The 15,129-nt window shown below is 32.8% G+C and overlaps 1 protein-coding gene and 1 pseudogene across 5 annotated transcripts in view; one reads left to right on the forward strand and one right to left on the reverse strand.

The window, feature by feature from the left end:
* Positions 1–15,129, forward strand: part of Wdpcp (WD repeat containing planar cell polarity effector) — a 323,247-nt gene that overhangs the window by 7,748 nt on the left and 300,370 nt on the right. The gene's annotated exons all lie outside the window — the stretch shown is intronic.
* On the reverse strand, positions 1,501–1,601 carry LOC120885142 (U6 spliceosomal RNA; annotated as a pseudogene).

Raw genomic sequence — 15,129 nt, forward strand, 5'->3', positions numbered from 1 at the left:
GAAAGAGGTTTTCCATGTTGTTGTTGTGCCTAAAATCTTATGATTTTTGTCCTTGATTTATAGTGAATTTTAAAAGGGAGAGTTTTCATACCAAATTCTCACTGCCGTCCTTACAGCAGGACATTCCCATACTACAAGAAAGCCACAAATATGTAAGCCCCTATAGCTTCACTCAATCTAAATACAGAATCAGAGTCACTTTGTCTAGTAGCTCCTGGCCTTGTTTTCTTTCCAGTTAGTTGGCCTTGTAAATCAGATTAAGGAACACATTAGCACTGATTTTAAGTTACCCTTCACAGGCAATTTTTGGTCAGGTAGGTGTAACAGAATATTTCCAATTACAATGATTATAAAGCTGTGTACTCTACTTGGATAAGAAATAACTAATGTCAAGTAGCACAAGATGTCCTCTAATTTTTTTTTGAGTTTGAATCTCGAGGTGTATTTCTCAATTTGGAGTACAGTTTTTTGTTGTTGTCAAGGTGGCAAATAGTACAGCATTAAATAATTATGCTAGATTTGGAGCTATTAAAATTTTTTTCTCAGTTCAGCATTATTAAGGTAATACTTAATTTAAGTTGCAGAAAATATTTGAAATAATTTTAACAACATTCAGCAGAAATACTAAGGGAGCATTAAATTTTAAATTCCTGAAATAGAATGTTGGCTTTTGATATCCTAGGCATTTTGGAACTCATAAGATCATATGTTCTTATAGTATAAAATTATTTAACCTCATGTTAATTTTATCTTTAGAATGTGTAAAATTGTTATGTGTCTAATTAAAAATCACTTATTTTAATGTTTTCTTTAATGAAGTACAATTAAACACTTAATTGTATTTTGTTTGTTATAATCTGATTTTCATTCATTGAAAGTAGCCAAATAATACTTAGAAAGTGATGTAAAGATGCCTCTGCTATTGGTCTGAGTAACTACATTTTTAGAAGTATGCTGGCTTCATCATAGCATCCATGTAATTATAATCAGTCATATTATATAATAGAACATTATTAAAAATAGGATCATTTAAAAAGCAAGATTAAGGTTTATGAAATAAAGGAGAGCCAAAATTATTATACATATTTTTTAAATGACAGACTGTAGGATTAAATAATTAAATTATTTAAAAGAAAGTTTGGCTTTTTACTCTTTTTTAAACTTAAGAATAATGTTATCTTGGAAATTATTTGATTGGTTTAGATGAGATGCAGAATATTTTTGAAAGTATTCTCAAGTAATTTCTAAATGTAAATTTCAAAATATGTAGTATTTTAAAAATGATTATCACATTCATTTCAGTGAGTCTTAAACATAGTAATTCCAAAATCATATTTAGCCATGGCAAAAATAAAAGTGCTTCTAATTTAATTTAAAATTGTAACCAAATTGAGAACTACTTTATTACTATTTTTTATTATTTTATAGAGTCAAAATTTATACATAGCCCAGTATATTTAGCTTATACATACATACACACACACACACACACACACATATGTATATATGGAACACTTCACAAATTTGCATGTCATCATTGTACAAGGCCTATGCTAATCTCTGTATCATCCCAACTTTAGTATATGTAATACTGCAAATACAATTACAAAATATTTGACTAGAATTTTCAGGAATTGTGATGTATGAGATATTTTATGTTATAACCACAGTAGTGATGTCTGCCTAAATTCCCAGCTGAGGCAAGAGGTCATAAGTTGGAGACCAGCCTGGACAACTTGATGAGTACCTGTCTCAAAATAAAAAGGATGAATATATAACCCAGTGGTAGAAAACTTGTATATCATGTGTGAGGCCTTGGGTTCAATATCCGATACCCTTACCCCCAAAAGTCATGTGATTATGTAATCAAGTTGCTTTGAGTATACAAAAGGTAGAATTGAGTATAGTTAATTGCTAGGTTCTTTTTTTAAACTTTGAATAAAGGAAGAGAGAGCATCATCATCAGGGTTTTTTTTTTTGTTTGTGGTACTGGGGATTGAACCCAGGGCCTCACTCATGCTAAGTAAATTTTAGCTCTACCACTGAACTACACCCCTCAGCCTCAGGATTTTTTTTTTCTTTTTTTTGTACTGGGGATTGTACCCAGGGACACTCAAACCACTGAGCCACATCCCTAGCCCTTTTTTATATTTTACTTAGAGACAAGGTCTCACTAAGTTGCTGAGGCTGGCTTTGAGCTTGTGATCCTCAGCCTCCTGAGCCATTGGGATTACAGGAGTGCTCCACTGCACCTGACCCCAGAATTGTTGTTGATAATTACATGTTTCTAGGTGTATGAGCTACCCAACACTTGGGTTTTTTTTCTTTTAAGTGGAAGGAGTAAGATTTGTTGATCTTAACTCTACTACGTCACTTTGTGACCTTGAATACTTTTCTTGGTCTCCAAAAGCCTAGTTTACCCTGGAAATAATATCATGGAGTAACCAAAAAGTCTGGAAACATAATGTGGCAATTATACTCTGATAGCTATCCATTTAAATGAAGAAATGTACAAAACATTCATACATACTGTTTCTAAGAGCAAAACTCTGGAAATAACCCAGGTGTCCAGGATGAATAAATATATGAAAATGAATGGACCAACCATAGCAATATATACTCATATGGACGAATATAAAAAGAATGCAATGTTTAGTGAAAAAAGCAAATCACATAAGAATATATACAATATAATTCCATTTTTATAAAAAAATTGTGTAAATGCTGTGATTTGTATGTGATTTGAAAGTTTGTTTCTCAGTATAACAGTATTAAAAACTGGTAGGACTTTTAAGAGGTTGGACCTAGTGGCAGATAATTAGGTCATGGGGGCACTACCTTCAGAAGGGATTAATGTCCATCTCTTGGGGGTGTTTTAGGTTCGAGGGGGCTGGATTAGTTACTTTGAGAATGAGCTATTATACAGTGAGACTGTCACATGTATTTGTTCTCTTTTCTTTCAGCTATAATCCCGAAAGACACAATACTAAAAGTCATAGTCTTGAATGTTGAAGTCCTGAAAGATCGAAGTCCCTAAAGTCTAAAATCCCAAAAGATCAACATCTTGAAAATATAATCTGGTAAAATAAGTAAAATTTTACATGAGATGTTTATTTACATTTTAAGAAGAGAAATTATTCAAGAAACAACACAACACTTTACACAATATAATAGGCTACATAGCAAAAATACCCAGGTATAACTAATGAAAGTTCTGATACAGTGAAGAGCAGGCAAGCTGTATTCATAAATAGGTCAAAAAGTGAAATGTATAAACATATATCACTATGGTTGGTAATTATGCACACATAATTTTATAACTACAGTCACATGAACTATTGTGATGGATAACCTAAGTCTTATGAGAAAGTAAAAAATCCCAGTGGGTCATAATGTTCATGAAGAACAGACAGATCATCTCTGTCCTTTTCTTTATTTTATTCTTAATAACCATGATTGACCCCTGAGTAAACTGTCTAATAAATTCATTTTATAAATGAATTTGAATCATTTTTTAAAATATACAATTACCACACTACTAATAACCATTATTTTTCTACAATTTGCTGTGCTATGTAATTCCTCTTTTTATCATTTCCAATACTGAAAATGTAAATTATGTAGAGAATTCTATTTTATTTTATGCATTTTTTTTGCAAATTTGACTCTATGAAAGTGCATTATCACATTGGCTTTGTGTGTAAGCATTATGTGTGTGTAGAAAATGTTGAAATTTCCTTAATAAATGAAGAGATATCCTTTTAGTACATCTGCATTTATGAAAGAAAATTTGTAGAGATCTCAGTTCAAAGGGACTGCATGTGCAATGGTGACCCAGAGGAAGGAGAATCCAGTTAGACTCTTGACAGTCATAAAAATAAATATATTGTTACAGCCTGTGATGAACCACATAAAGAAAAATTTCAGGTTGTAGAAGGATTGTAAGACAAAAGAACTGACCTGTTCATTAAATGTTGGTAAAATGTTTCCATAGATTGTTCTCTCTTTTTCTTCAGATTTTTGTTTTATTAAATTGACATCAGTGTACATTAGTACAAAAATAGCTTATCTTAAATGTCATTTGGAGAATATTGCTTGAATTGACTTATTTTGCTATGGTTTTACCTTTGTGATAGCATACAAAATAAAAATTTGCTCAGCTAGTTATTGTGGTGCAAATCTTAATACCAAAAGACACAACCCCATATATAGCCTTTTCTCCCTCGCCAGTGGGAATTGCAGTTTTCAGGATTTTGGCTTTCAGGATTTCAACATTTAGGGTTTTAATCTTTTGAGATTGTGATTTTTTACTTTAAGGATTTTGATCTTTTGAAGTTTCAACATTTGAGTTTAAGATATTGGAACTGTGCCTTTTGAGATTATGATTAATACTGCATCCATTTTTGCTGCACAGCTCTTGCTTGCACTCCTGCCATGTGATGCCATTGTTATGACACAGCATGAAGCCCTCACCAGATGGGGACTACCCAATCTTGGACTTTCAAACTCCAAAAATATTAGCTAAATAAAGCTTTCCACTTTATAATGTACCCAGTCTCAGGTATTCTGTTATAGCAGTACAAATAGGCTAAGACTGTAGCAAATACTATTTTGAGGACTTCATATTTAAAACCATAAATAAGATCATGGGAATGATTAATGCAAAATTCAGGATGGTGGTTGTTGGTGTGGCAAGTGCACTGAGGTATCTGGAGTATTGGTAATCTGCTTCTAAACTGTGTATGTTTGTGGGTATTTAAAAATATTTTAAAATGTATGTTTGACATTTACAACATACATATGACTATTCTTTTATGTATATTTTGTTGAAAATCAAATAGAAAAGCCATAGATCTTTATCTTTTATGATTGAACTGAGCAAATTTGAGAAAAAAATATAAAGTCACTCATGAATCATCTGCCTTAAAAGAAAAATCACCATGTTTGCATATACCATTCAAATTTTCAATGTTAGATTTAAATTTGTCATATTGGTATTAAAAAAAATTTTTTTGGACATACTTACATGGAGTATAACTTATTCTTGTGGTTGTACATGATGTGTAGTTTCAGTGGTGGTGTATTCCTAGATGAACATAGGAAAATTATATTTGTCCTATTTTTTATCCCTTTCTTCCTTTTTGATTATATGAATTTTTTTACAATTACATTTTATCACCTTTATTGGCTCCTTAGTAATAATTATTTACTTATTTTTATGATTGCTTTAGGGTTCATAGCATACACCAAAATTCTACTTTGAAGTGGTATCATATTAAGTATAAGAGCCTACCAATAATTTGTTTTCATTTTCCCATTCCAACCATTGTTCTATGGTTGTGGTACATTTACTTGGTTTTAAAGTATAAGTTCCATAATACATTGTTATTCTTTTCATTTAAACAAATTAAAGGGCTTTAAGTAATTAGGAAAATATCTTAATATTTATGTAGTTAACATTTTTAATAATTTAACTTTTTCTATAGATTCATATTTCAATATGGAATTATTTTTTTCTGCTTAAAATACTTACTTTTTAAAAATATTTCTTGTATGTAGTGTGAACTGGATGGTAAAAAAAATCAGCTTTTGTGTATCTGAAAAGTCTTTTTTTTTGTTTGTTTTTTCAAAGATATTTTCATCATAGGGTACACAGAATTATAGGTTGATAATTTTTTTCCCCCTCTACATTGAAGACTTTTATTTTTATTTTTTTTAAGAGAGAGAGGGAGACAGAAAGAGAGAGAGAGAATTTTTATTTATTTTTTTAAGCTTTCGGTGGACACAACATCGTTGTTTGTATGTGGTGCTGAGGATCGAACCCAGGCCTCACGCATTCGAGGCGAACGCGCTACCGGTTGAGCCACATCCCCAGCCCCTGAAGATTTTTAAATTTGCCTTATTTCTGATGAGAAATCTGCTATAATCCATGTCTTTCTTCTTTTGTACTGAAGTGTCTGTTTCTCTTTGGATCTTGTTATTAACATTTTCACTTTATCACTGGTTTGAGTAATTTGATGATGATTTGCTATCAGTTTGTGTTATTGAGTAATAATGGATATACCCTTTTTCATATTTCTTTTTTTTTTTTAAAAAGAGTGAGAGAGGAGAGAGAGAGAGAGAGAGAGAATTTTTAATATTTATTTTCTAGTTCTCGGCGGATACAACATCTTTGTTGGTATGTGGTGCTGAGGATCGAACCCGGGCCGCAAGCATGCCAGGCAAGCGCGCTACCGCTTGAGCCACATCCCCAGCCCCCTTTTTCATATTTCTTGTGCTTGGAATTCATTGAGCTTCTTGGACCTGTGGGTCCATGTAAGTATGTCCAAAAAAAGTGTCCAATTTTGGACATAATTTCTTCAAATATTTTTTTTCTGTCTGCCTCCTATCCTGCCATTGTTTTGGGGATTCAAGAATATTTGTAGTAGGCCAACTGAAGTTAGCTCACTGATGCTCTGATAACTTTTGAGTTCTCTTTTTTATTTCTAGGTTTCTTTTTGTAAAGTTTCTATTTCTCTTATCTTCAAGGCTATTAATCTTTTCTTTTGCAATATCAAATACGCTGTTAATTCTATTCAATGTGTTTTCATGTCACATTTTGTAGTTTTTATCTGCAGAAGTTTGACTTGTGTCTTTTTTTTCTTGTCTTTCATGTCTACTACAGTTTTTAAACATACTGAGTACAGTTATATATAGTTGCTTTTAAGATTTATTAGGCAGGATCTGAGTAGTTCTTAGTATAGGACTAGTAATTCTCCATGCCTAAGCCAGGCCTTTTTTGTATATTCTACCCAGTGACTGAATCAAGAAGTTTGTATGTGGAGCTGTTGGGAATAGGTATCATTCTTAGCCCCTTTTGTGTGCCAAGTATTATTATCTATAATCATTGGTATCTGTAATTTTTTCTGATTGTTCTTTTCTGGGCCTCATGGTTTTCTTGTGTGCATGTGCTGTCACTACCTAACTGAATTCTCAAGGGGAACCATCTGAAGTTTTCTGGTTTTCTCTCTCTGAAGCTCTCTCCTCCACAGAATTCTAAAGACCTTGTCCTCCTCAGTCTTCTAGTTGTTTCCCCAATTTAACAGATTGTTTGCTGGGCTCCTCCTGGTTTATCCTTCCCTGAACAGGACCTTTCCTCTTCTAACATAGCTTCATATGCCTTCCATTCTGGTTTTACTTCTCTCTTTTTTGGTAAATAGGAGTGCTTTCTTTCTTGCATGCTCAGCTTTTATTTTTATTTTTTTTCCTCCCAATCTTTTTATCCTGGAATAGTTTCAGATTTACTGAAGCATTTTGTAAGAATTGTAAAAAAAGCTTTTAAGTCTCCTTCAACTAGATTTATTAATTGTTAACATCCTGTCACAATTGGTTTACCACACCTTTCTCATCATCTCATTTTTCCCAAGTTATTTTTTTTTCTGAAACACTTGAGAGTAAGTGGCAGACATCATGCCCTGCAACCCTTTTTTATCTTCAATGCTATTTCTTAAGAACAAAGGCATTCTTTTATATAACCACCAGTTGTAAAATTCAGAAAATTTGACATTGATGTGCATACACTATTGTCTCATATATTCTCCTGTTCACATTCTGCCAGTTTTTTCAATAATGTTCCATGACATTTTTTTCTCTAGTAGAGGATCAAACACTGAATTTAGATGTCATTTCTACTTAATCTTATATAATTTGGAGCAGCTCCTCTTTGTCTTTCATGACATTGTCTTGATTTTTAGGCTAGTTGTATGGAATGCCCTTCAATTTGGGTTTATGTGATATTTCTCATGATTAAATTCAGGTTATACATTTTTGGCAAGAAGACTACTTAAGGGATTCTGTGGCCTTATCAGAATATTGTATGTTTGTCTTACTATTTGTGATAATAATTTTAATTGGTTAAGATATCATTGATATCATTCCCCAAACTTCTTTTCTTTTTTTTTTTGTACTGGAGTTTGAACTAAGGGATGTTTTATTACTAAGCTACATCCCTAGTACTTTTTTTTTTTAAATATTCTTAGTTGTAGATGGACACAGTACCTTTATTTTTATTTATTTATTTATTTTATGTGTTGCTAGGTATTGAATCCTGTGTCTCATGCATGCTAGGTGAGTACTCTACACTGAGCTATACCTCAGCCCCCCACTCTTCTTTTATTTTTTATTCCGAGACAGAGTGTTACCAAGATGCTGAGGGCCTTGATAAATTGCTGAGGCTGACTTTGAATTTGCAATCCTCCTGCCTCAGTTCCCCGTGTTGCTGGGATTATAGGCATGCACACTACACCCAGCTCATACACTAAATTTCTTTCCTGTAAAATTGTTATCTTTTTCCCCTTGAAAATAAGTAGCAGTCAATGGGAACATACTTTGAAGCTCATTAATATTCTTATCAAACTTTTATGCATCATTTTAGTCCTTATTGATTTTTTCCTTAATCAGTTATTTCTGTGTTATGCAGTGGATTAATAGTGCATTAAGGATTTGTTTTTCTTTAAGTGAATGCTGACATTTTCTTCCCAGTTTGGCATGACTTAAGAGCAAATGAATTAAAAAATTACAATAGAACAGAGAACAGAGACTACCTCATATGCTTTGTAGTAGGAAGCTATATTAGTGTACGTATACATGTGATAATGAGAAAAGACTAATCTGTCACTTGGTAAGATTGCAGGAGAACCCAGGAAAAGGCAAACTGGAATTCTAATCTGATGTTCCCTTCTTCTGAACAGGAACAAATAGAACAATTATGTGGGCCTCTCGAAGGGTAGAACTGATAGGCCATTCTTGAATCTCAAGAAGTCATGGGTTCTGGGTTATCTTATTCTCCCAGTTTCAGGAGTTCACAGATCTTATTTTAGTGACTTTTAAAATCTATCAGTGACTTCTTTTTTAAATAGTTCTGTTTTTTCTTATTGCTCTTAACTGCCTGAATGTACCCATAGTTTCTTAGGCAGAGTTAACTGGGTCTGGGAGATGACCTCTGCCATCTTTTCCTATCTGATTTCTCATATTTTGCTTACCAACCTCTAAAGTCTATGTCAGGTGTCCATTCCCAGCCTACTCAGATGTATGTGTAGGGCACAATGGGAAAGAATTATCATGTTTAGAACACATATATTTTTGTCTGGAATATCCTGTGGGTCCCTTTGTTGTAGAACTAGTAAAAAGGGCAGTTTTCTCAAGTGGTTACTGTGGCTATAGTTGGCAATTTGTATCTGCATCCTGTTCTTCATCCTACCAGAACAGTGCCCTGCTATATCTAGGGATTATGAGCTAAGTGATTTGCTTTCTGCATTATTTGCAGAACACCAATATGGTGATATTTATTTAAATTTATTTTAAGTAATGATAATGTTGAAAATTATTATAAAACCAGGACAAGATTTTTCAGTGACTTAATACATTATTCACTAAAATTATTTAGTGAATGACTATTAAATAAGTTCACTTTATTAATTTGGCTTGATTAAGAAGTATAAATATAACTCAGTATTTTCTTTTTGTATTTCTGTTCTTACAGCATTATTATTTAATATTTTCCTTAAAAGAGCTATTCAGCACTTCTGTGAATATAGTGTAGACTTTTTGTAGTTATCACTTTCAAAAACTTAAACTAGATTTCCTAGTTTGCCTTTGAAAATTTCCTTTATTGGTTATCACTTGTTTATATGTTCTTTCTATTTAATATGAATGAAATATTAATATCTAATTGTTTAAAGTGCAGTACTTAAGTTAATTCCATGTATAATTAAAAAATTTAAATACATTAACATTTCACAACATAGTCTATGATTGGGATTAGGACTGTTTGTATTTGCTGTTCAAATACTCAGTATAATATTTGGTATTTGGATAAAATGCTATTATTCATATCAAGTATGTTTGTTTAAAATTTTAGAGGAGATAGACTGGGGAGCTTGGAAAACTTGTATTTAACATAAAATTATTTGATTGTTTTCAGATATTAAATATACAAAATAGTTTTTGGGAATCTCCCAGTTTTATATGACTATTAGATTTTGTAGGTTTGCATCCTTTAATAATATGTTACTTTTAAATGTCATACATAAAACATTTAATTTTTGGGTCATGTTTGAAATGGGATAAAGGAAGGGAAAAGTGAAATGAGATACCTTCTCAATTCTTTTCTAGAGAACGTGAAACTCTCCTATTTCCTTAAGCAGACTTTCCTATACGATAAATTTTATTTCACTAGAGAAAACACATCTTTATTTTAAAGCACAATACTTTCCTTGTACATTGTGTAAATTGTTAAGGGTGTTGACATTTAAAAAGCTGTCTGACAGAACCAACTATTTACAACAAGCCCAGGCCAGCCAGAACTACTCTGGGAAGATGATATAGACTCACTGAAGCTAAAACTACCATAAGGCAAGATTACTCTAGAGACATAAAGTCTGGGTTTTGACTGCAGGAAACATCACTTTGGAAATTACTCTGTAGGTAGGATTAAATATAAAAACTTGAAATATGCATCTAAAATGAATTAAGTTACCATGCTGACTAGAACTCATTGTGAAATGATTTTTTACAAAAGCATTTTGGCTACTATTATTTAAATTACTTTAAGAAAGTTTGAAACTGAATTGTGGAACTTATAGTGAATATTAAAAGAACATCATCTTTTCTGGCTATGAAAGTATGTTTTTATTATTATAAGTTGACTCTTAGAAAGCTATTAACTAATAGTTATTTAATCTATATGTGATATTGTAGTATAATACAAAATATAAAATTGATCTCAGCCCCTGGTGCCTGGCATACAGCCCCCAAAACCCTTGGAATCTTCAGTGTGATGTTTCTTTTTATGTACTAATGAGATGACTGGAGTCTCCTGGATTTTCTCAGAATGCAGTGGGTGAGGGGTAGGTGATTGCCAGAGGAACCAGCCATATTATTAGAGGGTTGGAACTTTCAACTGTGTCTCCCAGCCTCCAGGGAAGGGAGATGGGCTAAAGGTTGAGTTGATCACCCATAGCCAGTGATGTAATCAATCATGTCCTCATAACGAAGTTTCAAAAAAAATCAAGAGCTTCTGGATAGCTGAACACATAGAGGTTCCTGGAGAGTGGAGCATTTGGAGAAAGCATGGAAGTTCTGTGCCCCTTCCCACATGCCTTGCCCTGTACATCTCTCTCATCTGTATTCTCTATAATATTATTTACAATAAACTAATAAAAAAGTAAATTGATGGAACCCAAGGAGAGAGTTATCTCAACCTCGATTTATAGTTATTTAGTTAGAAGCATAGGTCACAATCTGGGGCTTGTAATTAGCAGTAGAAGTGGAATGGTGTAGACCTGTAGGACTGAGTCCTTAACCTGTGGGGATCTGATGGTATCTGTAGGTAGATAGTGTCAGTACTGAGTTAAATTACATGATACCCAGTTGGTATCTGCTATTGAATTGCTTAGTGTCTGTGGAGAATCCCCACACATCTGTTATCGGAATTGCTTTTTGTGTATACACACACATACACACACACACACACACATATGCATACAGAGAGACTGTAATAGAGAACAATAAATTTCTAATAATAATAATAATTTTGGGAAATAATTATTGGATCAGTGATCCTAAGTTCGTTTAGTTACAGTGGGTAGCTAGGCTGCCTACTTTTGCAATGATTTTTAAGATTGTGTTATAGAATTACTGGTGGCATCTATGTAACTGTATCTTTTTGTTTTAGCCCTTTACTATGCAGAATATTGTTAAATGATAAATTTAAGAAGTTAATATGATATTCTCACACAAATTTAAAATGAACATATGTCAATTTTTTTTTAAAGAGAGAGGGAGAGAGAGAGAGGGAGAGAGAGAGAGAGAGAGAGAGAGAGAGAGAGAGAGAATTTTAATATTTATTTTTTAGTTATCGGCGGACACAACATCTTTGTTTTGTACGTGGTGCTGAGGATTGAACCCGGGCCGTACGCATGCCAGGCGAGCGCGCTACCACTTGAGCCACATCCCCAGCCCTGTCAAATTTTTTACTTAGTTTATTAATTAATAATATTATTGCCAGTTGAAGTACCACACATTTATAGTTAAGGAATATTGAATACAAAACTGGCATAACTGATGAATATCCACTGAACAATAATCACTACTTTCTATAGTTCACAATTTGCATTTCCAGGGGTAGGAATCATTTGTATTACCATCAATTTCCTGGAAGTTAACAAGTCTCTCTACAGAGTTGTAAAATAGTCAAGTCAATGACAGACAGATTGGACAAGCTAGCCAAAACACTTTGTTAAATTTCAGTCTTTTCACAGTTTTTCCTGAGGTAGGCTCAGTGGTTCACACCTATAATCCCAGTAGTTTGGAAGGCTGAGAAAGAAGAATTGCAAGCTCAAGACCAGCCTTAGCAACTTAGTGAGGCCCTAAGTAACTTAGTAAGACCTGTTTCAAAATAATAAATAAATAAATAAATAAATAAGGGCTAGGGATGTGGCTCAGTGGTAAAGTTCTTCTGGGTATAATCCCTAGTACCAAACATTTTTTTTCCCTTCTTGTTTATTATTGGTACCTCTGGTAATTTCTATAAGCTTGATTTTAGTAGTTGTAAGAGAGAAATTATTTCATGTCTATTCAAATATTGTATTTTAGTGATGTTAATTCTGTGAGGGCAAGTATCTTAGAATGCAGGAATCATAGTATAATGATGTTCTGGTGTAAGTGTAATAGGTCAGTTAAAAACTGTGTTCTGATTCACAAAGTAGAAGAAAACAGTTTTTTAAAAATAAATCTAATCTTATTTTAATTGTAATGAGGGAGCCACTTATTTGAAGGAATCTAGTAATGAATATTTATAAAAAGTAAAAATCCTTTTCTAACTGAAGTGGTTCTTCCCTGCTTTTAACTATTTTGGAGTTAAAAGTTATACCCAACTCAAAATCTGATGTATAAAGCATCGCTGAGATGTTCATCAGATTTTGAGTTGGGTATAACTTTTAACACCAAAATAACTAGAAGCCCTGAACTATATTGATGTTATTTTTATGAAATGTTCATATTGTATGATTTCTGCCCTGATGTTTGCTCTCTTGCCAGTAACTCATACTTTCCATTTTATAGTTAATAATAACATATTAAAGATCGTTTATAGTTGCATGTCCTTGTATGAAGGAGGTGAAATATCATGTCTGATGAAATAGGCTCTGTCTGCCCTTCTTAGACTTTGAGCCAATCAGATAGTCCTGCCAAGGACACTGACTCTTAAGGAAATGGTATATGTTATAGATTAGTTAGATTGGCTGAAGCAGCTCTGGAGTAGCTGAGAACCCAGCAGTAGTGGGGTGGGAAGTGAGCATGAATTTTCAGGGTTCTAAGGAATATGGACTTGAGTTTATGGTTTATGGTTTTTTGTTTTAAAATTTATCACAAGAATTGTTTTTTTTTAATTTTTACTTTATTTATTGTATTTTTTTTTGTGGTGCTGAGGATCGAACCAGTGCCTCACATGTGTAGGCAAGAATTCTACCGCTGAGCAATAACCACAGCCCCTGGTTTAGGATTTTTACCATGCTTTGGCTCCTTTGGTTTCTTCTGGAGCCTGATTATCTAGGATTCCATTGAATCTGTGACTTACCTGATTTTCTTTCGATAAATAGCTTTTCTACTAAAGTTAACTGGAGTTGGTTCCCTTTGTTTATTTAACAAATAAGCAAACAAAGAAAAAATGAAGCAAAATCTAGTAAAAGAAACAACCAAGTACATGGTTATGTTTCTAGGTAGATGATCCTTGTTAAGTCAATGTAGGAGGAAATAAAGTGAACTTACTTTATGTGGGAAAGAGAAACAATGCAGAAATAATTTAGGTTGCTGAATTATAACCCAATATCATTTGAATTAGCTAATTGAATAATATGGGTAACAACTCTAAGTTTGAATATATCATTTTAAAGTATTTCTAATCCATATGTCATCTTCTGGCCATATGTCTAAGAATAATATTTGGATATTTGAAACTTAAGGTACCTTAAAGTGAGCCACTTCTAGTAATGGTGGAATAGCTTGGATCAAACTAATCCTGTAAAAAAACAAACAAACTATAAATTCTGGACAAAATACAAAAAACCCACAACTCTCAAGATATTGGAGAGTGACCATAAAAGGCAGAAATTAAAGTGCCGTCAATACTTGGAAAGAGTGAATAACACTGAATAAAGAAAATGAGATTTTGTTGCCAGTAGACCTAAACTACAAGAAATGTAGTTTCTAGGCTGGGGATGTGGTTCCGCCCTTGCCTCGCATGCGTGGGTCGTTGGGTTCCATCCTCAGCACCATATTAAAAAAATAAAATAAAAATGTTGTGTCCACCAAAACCTGAAAAATAAATATTAAAAAATTCTCTCTCTTTCCCTCTTAAAAAAAAAAAAAAGAAATGGTAGTTTCTTCAGGCTGAAATAAAATGATACCAGATGGAAACTTGGATCTTCTGGAGGAATAAAGAGTGCCAGAAATTGTAAACAATGTAAACAATTGTAAATAATCCTAAAATATATATGGGTAAATATATTTAATTCTCCCTATTTCTTTAAAAATTTTAAAAATGACTATTTAAGGTATAAATGATCATATTGTATTTTCCAAAAATTTTTTATTTGTTCTTTTTAGCTATACATGACAGTAAAGTGTATTTTGACATATCCTACATAAATGGAGTGTAACTTCCCATTTTTGTGTTTATACATGATGTGGAGTTACACTGGTCATGTTTTATATAAGAACATAGGAAAGTTATGTCTGATTCATTCTACTGCCTTTCCTCTTTCCATTCCCCCCTTCCTTCCTTTCATACCCCTAATTCAGTGAATATTATTTAGCCATAAAGAAAAATTAAATTATAACATTTGCCAGTAACTGGATGGAATTGAAGACTATTATGCTAAGTGAAATAAGTCAATCCCCAAAAAACCAAAGGCGGAATGTTCTTCTGTTAGCGGATGCTAACAATAAGTGGTGGGGTGGGGTTGAGGGGGAAGAATAGAAGTTCACTGGATCATATTATATTTTAAGGTTTGTAGTATGTGCAGATACACTCCAAGTTATAGCATAAAGTTCAGAAAAGTAGATTGACAGTTCTACCTTTTATTTGAAGTA

This window comes from Ictidomys tridecemlineatus, chromosome 12 (assembly GCF_052094955.1).
Source record: "Ictidomys tridecemlineatus isolate mIctTri1 chromosome 12, mIctTri1.hap1, whole genome shotgun sequence".
Lineage (NCBI taxonomy): Eukaryota > Metazoa > Chordata > Mammalia > Rodentia > Sciuridae > Ictidomys > Ictidomys tridecemlineatus.